Genomic DNA, 13,914 nt, shown 5'->3' with positions numbered 1-13,914 from the left:
TTCTCCTGCCTCAGCCTCCCGAGTAGCTGGGACTACAGGCGCCCGCCACCTCGCCCGGCTAATTTTTTGTATTTTTAGTAGAGATGGCATTTCACCGTGTTAGCCAGGATGGTCTCGATCTCCTGACCTCGTGATCCGCCCTTCTCGGCCTCCCAAAGTGCTGGGATTACAGGCTTGAGCCACCGTGCCCAGCCTATCAGTATGTTTTTAGTGATTATCATCAACTGTTCTATATTATTTTTTATTATTTCCTTTAAAAATGTCTGGGGCCAAGGCAAGATGGGTCAAAGTCAGAGTGGTGGTCACGGTTCTGGAGGTCAAGAAGGATGACAGACAAGAAAAGGAAATATGAACCTCCTGTACCAACTAGAGTGGGAAAAAGAAGAAAACAGAGACCAGATGCTGCCAGCAAACTGCACACTGGTGACGATTCACACTCAGTGCCGGTTAAAATTACTGAAGTTGGAAAGAAGTAAAGACTATCTTCTCATAGAGGAAGAATTCATTATAAATCAGGAACAAATAAAACCATTAGAAGAAAAGTAAGAGGAGGAAAGATCAAAAGTGGATGATCTGAGGGGGACCCTGTTGTCAGTAGGAACATTGGAAGAGATCATCCATGACAATCATGACATCGTATCCATATCTGCAGGCTCAGAACACTATATTCTTTCATTTGTTGACAAGGATCTGCTGGACCTGGCTTGGTCCTGCTCAACCACAACGTGCATGCCATGATAGGGGTGCTGATAGATGACACAGATCCCCTGGTCACAGTGATGGATGTGGAAAAGGCCCCCCAGGAGACCTATGGCAATACTGGAGGATTGGACAACCAAATTCAGAAAATTAAGGAATCTGGAATCTGTGGAGCTTCCTCTCACCTATTCTGAATACTATGAAGAGATGGGTATAAAGCCTCCTCAAGGGGGTCATTCTCTATGGTCCACTGGGCACAGGTAAAACCTTGTTAGTCAAAGCAGCAGCCAACCAAACCTCAGCCACTTTCTTGAGAGTGATTGGCTCTGAACTTATTCAGAAGTACCTAGGTGATGGGCTCAAACCCATACTGGAATTGTTTTGAGTTGTTGAAGAACAGGCACCATTCATCATGTGAAAGCTATTATGGCTACAAACCACATAGAAACTTTGGATCCAGCATTCATCAGACCAGACCGCACTGACAGGAAGATCGAGGTCCCCCTGCCCGATGAAAAGAATGAGAAGAACATCATTCAGATTCACACAAGCAGGATGAGGGTGATCAATGATGTAACCCTGCACTATTTGAGCATGGCTAAAGATGACCTCTTTGGTGCTGACATCAAGGCAATCTGTACAAAAACTGGTTTGATGGCCTTAAGAGAACTTAGAATAAAAGGAACAAATGAAGACTTCAAAAAATCTAAAGAAAGTGTTCTTTACAAGAAATAGGAAGGGGATCTATTTCTAGTGAACCACAGCTGCCATCAGGAAAATTGTTGGGGGATTTCCCATCTCCTGAAAGGGATGAGGTTGGGGAAGTTGCCCAGGAGAATCTGTTACCACTGACTTTTATTAGCAAAACATCCTGTGTATCTTTTGGAGTAAGATGTGTAAGTAGCCATTGGGCATCTTTGTCTGTTCGTCACTGTGCAGCACTCTGCTTCCCAATAAAGCGTGCTCCTTCACACACAAAGTCTGAATTTTCTAGCTATTCTTTAATGAATCGGTAGTACTTTTCTGTACCATTAAAGCATAATTTAAGTAATGTTTTTATGTATTTTTAAAATCCATCTATTTAAAAAGATTTGCAAGAAAACAACACTGCCTCTAATATACTTCCTCACCACAGCCTACTCCCAGGACACAATACACTTCAACCTTTAGTCTTTACTGTTTGTATTGATTGATGTATATATAAGTAACACAACTATACTCTATATATAATTTTTAATTCTGGATTCTTTGAAATATCACCATTATACAATGGTAACATTTTTGAAATGAATACAGAATCTAACAATTGTATATCTCTATATGAGCATGTACATAGTTCACTTCTCAAATCTCAATATGAAAAATGTCATTATTATGTACAATATTTAAGATTTACATAATTGACTATTATCTATTATTTAGACATAACATATCTGTCAAATATATACTTTACATGCTTAGTTTTTCCCGAAGATAAAAATATACTTTAAATTTTTCTATGTCATTTCTACATATCTCTTATTAAATGTTTTCAAATGTGCTGACAAAATTACAGAATCTTAATATTCCCCAGCATATCAAGTAATCTATCGCTTTCCTTTGATTTTTTTCATTCCCTTCTTTATTGTCCCTCACCCTACCTTATTACCTCATGCTTCCCTTACACCTGGAGTATTCAATCATTCTGTTTCAATTCCAAGAGGGTCACTCATAGCCTTTTAAAAAAGGTATTATGTCTGAAATTACTTTTATGTTAACCTCATATTTTGATAGCTTGTTTATAAAAATTTATATTGAAATTGTTTACTGTCAATGTTCCTTTGTTATCAAGTTTACAAGTTTGAGAAAGCTGACATTGTCTTAGTCTGTTTTGTGCTTTTATAATGGAATACTACAGACTGGGTAATTTAGAAAGAACAGAAATTACTTCCTTATCGTTCAGGAGGCTGGGGAGTCTAAGATCAAGGTGCCAGTATCTGAAGTCTGGTAAGGTCTAAGTCTCCGCTTTCACGACAGTACCCTGAACTATGCATCCTCTGGAATGGGAGATACTTTCTTCTTCACATGACAGAAGAGCAGAAGAGTGAGAACCTACTCCCCTAACCCTTTGTATAGCAGCATTAATCCATTCACAAAGGCAGAGCCCCCACGACTTAAACACCTCCCATTAGGCGTCACTTCCCAATACTATTGCATTAGGGGATTGAGTTTCCAACACATACATTTTGAACGACACATTCAGACTACAGCAGCTATAATTCAGATTCTTACCCCTTTAATCCTCTTATGCATGGCCTGCTTTTTCTTTGTAAGAGGAGGGTGAAAGTTTCATCCTCTATATTTGATTCGTCTGTTTTCAGTACAATGCGTCACTTTTGTCATTCATTGCCCCGGTGTCAAGTATCCTATAATAAATTTATTCAGAAAAACAAATGTCTCTTCTCTTGTTTGAGTACCCAGTGGGTAATCGCCTGGCTTCCTAGGATAAGGAGGGAAAAATTGATTGTAATGGACATGTTTTTAGTCCTGTTCCTCATACCTACTGAGGGAAACATTGTGGATTGACCACCTAATCTCATCATACCCTCCTTCTGCTAGGGTTCTCTATCTGACTTAGACAAAGTGGAATTCTATAGTCTGTTCTCTAGATTCCTACGTATGAAGTAGCAGTTGTGACATGATTACAACACGCATTATGGGTACCTGCTCGATTTCATAACTCCACAGCCACTTCAGAAGTAATCTCTTTGGAGTTTCTGCTCTGTATTGCTCTTTTCATCTTTCAGGAGAGCCAGTCCAGAAGTTAATCTACCAGCTCTTTCAATAGTGTAAAAAAACTAATTTCCTATATGAAATCCTTTGTTGCTTAAAATGCCTCATTCTGTAAATGGAACCCTACTTGATCCCCTTACTCATTTATGTTCCAGAGAGTCTGGTGTTTTCAACTCTTAAACTCGTTTAGAGATCAGTGGTTTAAATCTGCATGGCTTCTGTTGGTGCCTAACTCTTGTATGTTCTTCGGTTTCACCTATTTTTGGTTTTTTTTTTTTTTTCTTTCCATCTTCTAAAAATTTTCTGGTATTAGTTATCTCCTGACTTCTCCCCATTTTTTCTATTCTTTGGGTTTATAACCTTTTTTAATTTGTTAAATATTTTCTGAGGGGAATAGGGTAGCTTGAGAAAAAATTAGAAATGTACTTTTTTATCTAGTCTACAATTTTTAATAATGTTTATAAATTGATTAGATAAGAAATCAAACAATTAATGGGAGAGGACCAAAACAAGAAAGTTTGCTTTATATATATGAATTGTGTGCTGAATTCTTGTGTTTCCTGTGGCATTGCATTATATCAAAACAAAAAAACTCAATAGTCAAAGAGCAGGAAACATGAAAAAGAGTTCTTAACAGATATAGGAAGTGGTGACAAGTAGAGTCTAAGTAGAAACAGTCCAACCTGGCACAGGAAGGGCTAAAATATATAGTACTTCTAATATTTAATTTTAGTTATCTTGTTTTGCCATTTTTCTATGCCATATCTTTTCATGACAATTTAAGGAATGAAGAAGAAAGCATAAGTTTATGAGTGGGGTGAATTGGAGTAGAGATGAGTTGCCATATAAGGAATTAAAAAGGGAGCAAACATTTTGAGTCAATAAAGACAGGAGGGGCATTTATGCTTACTCCTCTCCAGTTCATCATATATTAAGGAAACTAAGAAACATTGGGAAAGTAACAGGCTTGCCTAAGTAGTTGGAATGATGATTTAAACGATTTTGTTTGTATAATTTTAAAATTTCCATTGACCCTCACATTGTTAAAACTAGTATCTTTCAACAAAGTGACAAATTTAGTTCCGGCATAAATTTCTATATCTGGGAAAGAGACTTTGAAGACTATGCTACCTAGCTATCTTACATTTCGGAGAGATGTATATTAAACCACCCAGGATTGTGGATCTCTATTCTTAACAATTAGATATGTGACAACCTCCTTCAAGAGTTATTTATCATTCTGACAGTCAAGAAGTCTATTTTAAGACTTTTTTTCTGGTATGAGAAAATAGTGTTATGTGGTAAAAAGAGTTGTGGGCCCTTGTACTCAACAACACTGGATTCGAATTTCATCTACTTAGCGCCCAAGGCCATTTGTAAAGTTTGCTGAACTTCCCTTAGTCTCACCACACATCAATAAATTGACAGCAATGTCACCCACCTTGCATATACGTTGTGAGACATAATTTATGTTAAGGATATATTTCAGAGTGTGGTATACAGCAAGATTCAATCAATGGTTCTTTTTACTGTTATTTAAAATATAATTAAAAGTACCTAAGTTAAGTGGATCATTGGATATTAAAGGCTGTAATCCTTATATGTCCATAGCCAACAAAGTGAGTCAAGGAGTGAAAAGTATCTAGAGAAGGGAATTCTATATAGTGTGAAAGTACATTGAACTGAAACAGAAAAGACGTGAACTCCAGCCCCAGTTCTATGCAGTAAAACCAATTTTGTGCCCCTCTACAGACAAGTTACCTCTCTGGGTAGCAGCTCTCTAGCCAGAGTAACAAGGAAACACAACCAGACCAAAACAGAAAGGAGATTTGGGTTACAAGATCATTAAGGTCGCTCCTTGTTCTAAGACATGAATTTTACTTATTTTTAAATGCTGACATCATACCAAAGAAAGCAAGGCTTTAGAGATAGCAGTAGAAGGTTCTGGGACCTCTTTCTTATACAAACAGCAGCCAAATATCTTTTTAGAAGAGAAAAGATGACTCTAGGAACATAAATGCCTGAGTAAGTGTATTGAATTTTCCTTCACTCCGCTTTCAAATAACAGTGGTCCCACTTTAACAGTTGTATAGGTGTTTTTAAACAATTCATCTCTATCTCATTTTAATTAAACATGCACTCTCTAGTCTCCCAACTTGTAAAAATGTAGTTTGCAATTTGACAGGATGATATTATAGTATTGAGCAATATGTGAATTGGTTTAAAAGTAACCAGAGTTGAAGCATACATCAATCACCACAAGTGCAAACGCAGGTCACTAAATCTGTCAATTTCAATCAGCTCTGTAATTAAATACATCACCAATATGGATTTTGTGTAAGAATGTCACTTGTTCTTCAGATGTCTGCTATGAGGACAAATCACACTTCAGTGTGTCTGCACAGGCATTCTAAATATAATATTTTTAAAAGCAGAGCATCTTCATCTATCTTTCTATGATTTGTTAAATAAAAATGCATTTACTAATGTGTAGTCTAAAAGCTATGTTTTTAAATATATATATAAACTGCTTTCCATTTAATTAAAGTGTTGCAATATCTTAGTTGGCATTTTAAACTTATCTTTAACACCTTTAGTGGCATTTGTTATGAAATAAATAGATAATGAATAATAATCACCTTTTAAAAGACTGAACAATTTGTAATTATGGAAAATTTGTAATTAGAGAGTCTTTATTATATGTTCAAAAAGCAGAAAATGCTTTTGGTTATGAAGAAATAAATTATTCATTTCTATTTCAGCATGAGAACAAAACTATTTCACATTTATAAAAATCTTTTTTTAATAGCCATAAAGTGCCATCTTCTTCTATTACACTTAGCACTACATGGGAAAAGACTGCAACAAAGCCGTATTACCAAATATATATTGTCTGCCATTTGATTTAATCTTCAAATAAGCTCCAGGAAGCAGGTCCCTGGACAGTTAATCTTTAGTTTTGTAGCCCATGCACATTTTCAATAAGGTTACTGGGGAATTAGGCCCAGTAGGGAGAGGAAAAGCATATTGTCTTATTCCACAGGCAGCTGTTGTGAGCTCTGTTAGCAAACTACAACTTCCCTAATTATGAAATACTTTATTAGAAGAATCTCTATCATTACATCTGTGCTTGTCAAATAAAGTCATTGTAAATCTTTGGCACAGAGAGTCAACCACTTTAAAATTAATTTTTTATTTATAATTGACACATAATAATAGTACATATTTATGGGGTACAATGTGAGGTTTCAGTGCATGTATACATAGTAAAATGATCAAATCAGGGTAATTACCACATCCACCACTTTAAAGATTTATCATTTTTTAGTGGTGACAATATTAAAAAATCTTCTCTTCTAGCTGCCTTGAAATGTACACTACATTGTTATTAGCTATAGTCACTGTACTGTATAATAGAACATCAAAATGTCTTCTTCCTATAAAAATAGGCAGAAGACCTGAATAAACATTTCTCAAAGGAAGACATGCAAATGACCAACAGATACCCAAAAGAAATGTTCAGCGTCACTAATCATCATAGAAATGCAAATCCAAATCACAGTATCACCTCACTCCAGTTGGAATGGTTATAACCAAAAAGACAAAAAATAAAAAGTGCTGGTGAAGATGTGGAGACAAGGGAACTCTTTTTACACTGTTGGTTGGAATGTAAATGAGTACAGTCATTATGAGAAACAGTAGAAAGAGTCCTCAAAAAATTAAAAATAGAACTGCCATATGATCCAGCAATCTCATTACTGGGTATACAGCCAAAGGAAATGAAATCAGTGTGTGAGAGAGGCGTCTGCACGCCCGTGTTTATTGCAGCACTATTCACAACAGCCAAGATATGGAATCAACCTAAATGCCTGTCTACAGATGAATGGATACAGAAAATGGCATATGTGTAGAGTAAACCAAAAAGTGTCTGAGGATTATTTTGCCAAGGTTAAGGACTGTGGTCTGTGACACAGCCTCAGGAGGTCTTGGGAACATGTGCCCAACATGGTTGGGTGACAGCTTAATTTTATACATTTTAGGAAAAGAGAAGTTACAGTCAAAGTTATAAATCTATACGTGTAAGGTATACATTTGTTTGGCCTAGAAAGGCGAGACACCTGGAAATGGGGGCTTCCAGGTCATAGGTGGATTGAAACATTTCCTGATTGTCAATTGATTGAAAGAGTTAAGAACTACTTGAAGAGTTCAATTCAGCCTTAGTTAAGGTAAAGTTGCGGTGGGGAGTAGGGTGCAGAAGTCAAGGTGCTTGTCATGTAGAGGCAGCCTCTAGGTAGCAGGCTTCAGAGAGAATAGATGTGAAAGTCCCTTTTTAGCCCTTAAAAGGTGTCAGACTATCTGGAAAAGATCCAATAAGGGATGGGGATTCTCCACAGAATGTAAAATTTCCCCTCAAGAGACAGCTTTTCAGGGGCATTTCAAAATATGTCAAATAAATATATTTGGGGATAAAATACATTGATTTCCTTCAGGGCTCACTATCTGACATGTGATGCTATACCAGAGTCTGATTGGAATGTGGTATCTTATTGCTACAAATATTCTGTTTGGTCGGTCTTAAGATATCTGTTTTAATGTTAATGCTGGTTAATTGTGTCTATTCTCCAAAGGAAGGAGGGTATAATGAGGCATGTTCAATCCCTACTCCCCACAGCCCAGTTTTTCAGGTTTCTTTGGGGACACCTTTGGCGGAGAGGGGCATCCGTTCAGTTGCTTGGGGGCTTAGAATTTTACTTTTGGTTTACAACACACACACACACACACACACACACACACACACACACATATTCACACATACTAGAAAAGGCAGACATAATACCAAATGAAATCCTATCATTTGCAACAACAAGCATAAACTTGGAGGATATTATATTAAGTGAAATAAGCCAGGCACAGAAAGGTGAACATCTCATGATCTCACTCATGTGTGAAATCTTAAAAAGTTTATCTCACCTGTAATCTCAGCACTTTGAGAGGCCGAGGCTGGTGGATCACTTGAGGTCAGGAGTTCAAGACCAGGCTGACTAACATGGTGAAACCCTGTCTCTACTAAAAATACAAAAATTAGCTGGGCGTGGTGGTGGGCACCTATAATCCCAACTACTTGGGAAGCTGTGGCAGGAGAGTCGCTTGAACCCGGTAGCCAGAGGTTGCAGTGAGCCGAGATCGTGCCATTACACTCCAGTCTGGGCGACAAAACGAGACTCCATTTCAAAACAAACAAACAAACAAAAAGTGATTTCATAGAAGTAGAGACCAGAATAGTGGTTAATGGAAGTTGGGAAGGGAAGAGAGGAGAAGGAAGCAAAGAATTGGTCGATGGTTTCAAGTATATTTGTCTAAACTTTCCCTGGCTAATACTATATCCCATATAATGTTTCTCATCTTAGGTGTTACCCATAAAATTAAACTCAATTATATAACTTGAGACCTTAAAGGGCAGATACAACAATTAAGTCCTTAATAACAATAACGATGATCAAAATAAAATACTTAGGGAATGGATATGTTAGCTAGCCTGATTTGATCATCCACAATGTATAATACATGTTTTCAAATATCACAAGGATTTATCAATTAATAATAAAATAATACTTTAAACAATTTGGGAAAAGGTGTTATATAAATAAAAAGTGATAGCAACTATTCATTTTAGATTGTGTTGTCCTCATTAATAATGCATGCCCAAGATTTTTCAAACATCTTTTAGACTTTCTTACTTAAAAAACGACATCAAAACCTAACAAATTGTTTGATAAACTTAATACATGAGTCATCTGAAAAAAATCATAAAACGAAATATCACTCTGAATGCCATGTAGAAAAAGAAAATGAAATAGATAGAGTAACATAAACCAAGGGGACATTTACCACAAGTTGCTGACTTGAGTCTTTTTGAAATTTTCTTTTCTGTTTTTCCTTGTGGTCAGCAGTAGCATGCAATAACTCAGGAGCAATTTTCAGTGAATTATTGTACCTACTCAGTTTGATCTGGGGCAGTCTTTACAAGCTACGGCCTGCTTATATAACCCTCCAAGTTGACTTCAGACAGCCCTTAAACAGTGTAAGAATACTCTCATTTAATTTGTTTTAGTACCTCAGATCTTCATGTTTAGCTTTATCTATTGTTCTTAAAAAGTATGAGGATCAAGGAATCATTTTTTTCTGACAAAATACTAAATAAATGGGAGAAAATATAAAATTGAGTATCTAAAAAAAAAGTGAAATCAATAAAAATTTGCAGTTTCTTCAAGATAGTTGGCCTATTGGTTCTGAGAAGGATTTTTTTTACCTCTCTTCTGAACTAAAATACAGTCACTTCCCCCATGCTCTCTTGTGAGTTTTCTCTATGTTTTTAGTTAAATACTTCTTACACAACCCCAACTGCTATTTTAATTAGTTTACCAATTTCCTTAAGTCCTCTGTTTCATATTTTTCAACACTGTACACAACAGTTCATCCCATCCTCTACTTCACAGAAAAACAAACAAGTAAATAATGAAGTTAAACAGGAAGAAAAGTTGACCCTAAAAATTCAACATCCGTGATCCCTTTTAGTTTTCATGGAAGAATTCACTATCTCATGTCTGAAAGTTTACATTTCTGCCTTGACCTCACTCCATCATATAAATAGCTCACTTACTCTTACACTGTATCTTTGTTCCTTCCTCTTATCTGATTCTTTTTCTTTTTCATGTGAAGAATGTCTAGTTTCTTCCTTATTTAAACTTAAAATGGCCTTTCAACCCTATGTTACTCGACATTTAAAAATTTTCCCGCCAGAGGTTGCAGTGAGCCAGGATCTCGCCATTGCACTCCAGCCTGGGGACAAAAGAGAGACCTCATCTCAAGAAAAGAAAACAAAAATTCCCTATTTTCTTAATGGATAAAATACAATTCCTAGCAGTGGACACATGTGTAATACACATCTTTATCTCTCATTCTTTCCTCTACTTTCTATAGAGTAGCTTCTGCCACTATCCTTGTTTGGTTAGAGAGTAATCAACTTTTGATGATTAAAGTCAATGGTAATTTTTAGGTAATATATTACCTAATAGTATATTACTTCCCCTTTCATTTGGTATTATTGACCTTTTCTCTCCCTTTTGGGAATTAACTCTCCTTCCCTTGATGTAAGACATTTTCAAGTTACCTATCTTTTGAGTAGCAGTGACCCTAGGCTTTGGTCTTATTCTCTAACTCATGAGTACCTAGATCATTCCAAATTCTATATATTTACCTTACTTTTGAGGTACCATCAAGTTCATTTTGGATGTTCTATTTTACTTCCATACTCTTTCCCTAATTGGCTCCTACTAAATTTAGTATTTTCTAGTCTTTAAGAAAGGTCACTAAATTGCCTGTAAGAGGACTGTGAGAGTCAAACTTGATTTTTTATTTTTCTTATCTCCTGCAATTAGTTATACACATCCTATAAGTTCTACATTCTTAGCATTTTCTAAGGTGGCTTCTGCTTCTCAAGATCCATGTGTGATACCTTCATTCATTTTTTGTAATTGTGGTATCATTATTCTAGCCCTCTCTTAATGTTTCCCTTACTCTCCTATTTATTCATTTATAGCCAGTTTTCACACTACTGTGACAGTGATCTTTATTTATATTTGTAAATGTCAAATCTAAGCAAGGCCTTCTTTTACAAATAATCTTTTGTTGACTTTTGTCTACCTTCAATAAAGTAATGATTGTCCCTCTTTTTCTCTAAACTTGAATTTTTCTATTAATCCTCAAACATTCTAAATTTTATCAGTATTATTTATGTTCCTCAAATATTACCATACTTTATGTTGTTTCCTGATGTTTATGATTTAGCTCAGTCTTTAAGAAGAAGCTTGAGATTTACTTAAAATATTCCCTCCCCTATTCATCTCTCTCTGTCTGTCATCTCCATCTCTGTTTCCTTCTTTTTTTGCCTCAGTTCATCCAGATGCCAAACCAAACTCAGGAGTGTTGAAATAAGTTTTTACTTCATGTATTGTCTGTACATCAACACCACCTTTTCAATTTTCAGATAATTCTGTGTTTTCTAACTAATTTCTTTACCTTTCCATTAGAGACTGCTGGCTCCTTGAAAGTTGGGGTCTTTAATCTTGGCTGTTCACTGCAAGCACAACTTCTGGCACAAAATAAGCATTTATTAAATGACTGGTGAAATAAATAAATAAATGACCTTAGCTGCTAAACCCCTAAATAATCAATAACACGCAGGAAAAATATCTGTTGTCATTTAATGAAAGACATGTGTCTTTATAGAATATCAGAGTAGTCCTACAATGCTTAATTCTCAAATGGAACTAGAAAGAATATGAGAGTTTCTAAAGGATACAACCATTAATTTAAAGTTAGAAGGGGGTATTTTCTATGGAATAATTTAGAATTGAATTATGTCAATTACTCTGAGAAATAAACCATCACTTCTACATTGCTCCTTATTCTTTGGAAGCAATTCGATGTTCTGGTTAATGGTGAGGCTCTGGTGTCAGACAGCCTGAGGTTCAAATCTCATCTCTGCACCTTACTAACTGTGTGATTTGGACAATATATTTAATCTCTCTGGACTTCAATTTTATATCTGTAATCTGGAAACATGCTGTTCACCTTTAAAGATTAAATGAGATAATATATATTCAGTACTTAGGATAATTCCTGGTATAAAATTAGAAGTCAATATATGGTGGGAACGGATTTCTCCTCTCAGTTGCGAGTGTACAATATGCCTCATTTATATCTGCTAAGGTAACACTTCTCTGAGCTACTGTTTACCCAGCTAAGAAAAATTTTCATTTCAGATGTTTTCTAGAGAGACTTAGCCCACCATAAGTTAGTGCAAGGTCTTTGAGGGTCATCGACTTTCTAGAATATTCAAGGTAGAGGTCTCCAGCTGTCATTTCACAGTGGACACTGCTGATGCTCTTGTTTTGCAATTTCTGTGAACATTTAAGAGGTTGACGCTGTTTCTTTAGTGTCAAACTTGGGTGGGAGGCTTTTACCTAGGCTGGATGTTATAAATGAATGTAGTTTTCCTAAGAGCATCATGCACACATTCCCAACAGAACGCAAGAAAAAGCAAGTCATGGAGTGTGACACTCAAGAAACCATCAGCCATAGTCCCTTCCCTCTAGTTCAAGATTAGCTTCCATATACTTCCCCAATATCATCTAAGACTAAACAGGAAAATAATATTTCACATGAAACATGGGACCTTGAGAAGTAAACCTAGCAGATACAAATTACGCTTTCCTCTCTTTCGTTAGTAGGAAAGATGTGTGCAAATAAAATTCAATGCCAACATTAAAGAAATTAGGTTTTCTTTTGTTTCTGCTTTTAAGGTTCTATGTTTCCATGGCAGTTACAGGCTGGCTGGCTATATATTAAAATGATTAAAATTATTTCTTACAAAACTGTTTTTTCTTAATAATAGACAAGTGGGCCAGGCACAGTGGCTCATGCCTGTGGCACTTTGGGAGGCCAAGGCGGGCAGATCACGAGGTCAGGAGATCGAGACCATCCTGGCTAACACGGTGAAACCCCGTCTCCACTAAAAAATACAAAAAATTAGCCAAGCGAAGTGGCGGGCACCTGTACTCTCAGCTACTCGGGAGGCTGAGGCAGGAGAATGGTGTGAACCAGACAGCGGAGCTTACAGTGAGCCGAGATCATGCCACTGCACTCCAGCCTGGGCGACAGAGTGAGACTCCATATCAAAAAATAAATAAATAAAATAAATAAATAAATAATAGACAAGTGATAGCATGTGTTCTTATTAATGCCATTAATGATAATGAAACAAATAGTATCCAAATCTGCTTGTCTTGAGAGTGTGCACAAATATTAAATAAAAACCGGAGCTTTAGTATAAAAAATTTTATACCTAATATATTCAAGGCAGATATGGCATGATTATTTTACTTGTTAATTCATCCATCTATTTTCTACTTTCTTACAATAGTAGCTCTTTGTGGAAACTAATCAACCTTTAGAAGAGGTTTCAATCATTTAGTAAAATACCATGAAACAACAATAACTACTTGTCACTAGAAAGTGTGATATATGGCAAAATTAAAATTAAATTGTACATTACACGATGGAAATCAACATAGGGTGGGTCCAACATAGAAAAAGTTTTCTGTTAATAAATTGCTTATATTTCTTATATATGCATATATACATATATATGGATAAGTACATGTACATATATAAATATATCATAGGTGCCAATAGAATAGTATACTGAGGTTCCAGAATATTTAAAAAATAAAGATAAGATTAATAATTGTTCAAAATAAATCTAATATGGGATCTTAAATGCCAAGTACAACTAAAAATATATTGTTTTATCTCCTAACAATGCTAAATAAACTCAGTACAATCATGACAGGAGTATTTTTTAAAATTAAGATAAAAATT

The 13,914-nt window shown here is 35.8% G+C and overlaps 1 pseudogene; it reads left to right on the top strand.

The window, feature by feature from the left end:
• Positions 1-279: 279 nt before the first annotated feature.
• On the top strand, positions 280-1,551 carry LOC126931566 (26S proteasome regulatory subunit 4-like; annotated as a pseudogene).
• Positions 1,552-13,914: the final 12,363 nt, after the last annotated feature.

The sequence above is a fragment of the Macaca thibetana genome, chromosome 11 (genome assembly GCF_024542745.1).
Source record: "Macaca thibetana thibetana isolate TM-01 chromosome 11, ASM2454274v1, whole genome shotgun sequence".
NCBI classification, from domain to species: Eukaryota; Metazoa; Chordata; class Mammalia; order Primates; family Cercopithecidae; genus Macaca; species Macaca thibetana.
The sequence above is the reverse complement of the archived record's forward strand: the minus strand, read 5'-3'. Positions and strand labels throughout refer to the sequence as shown.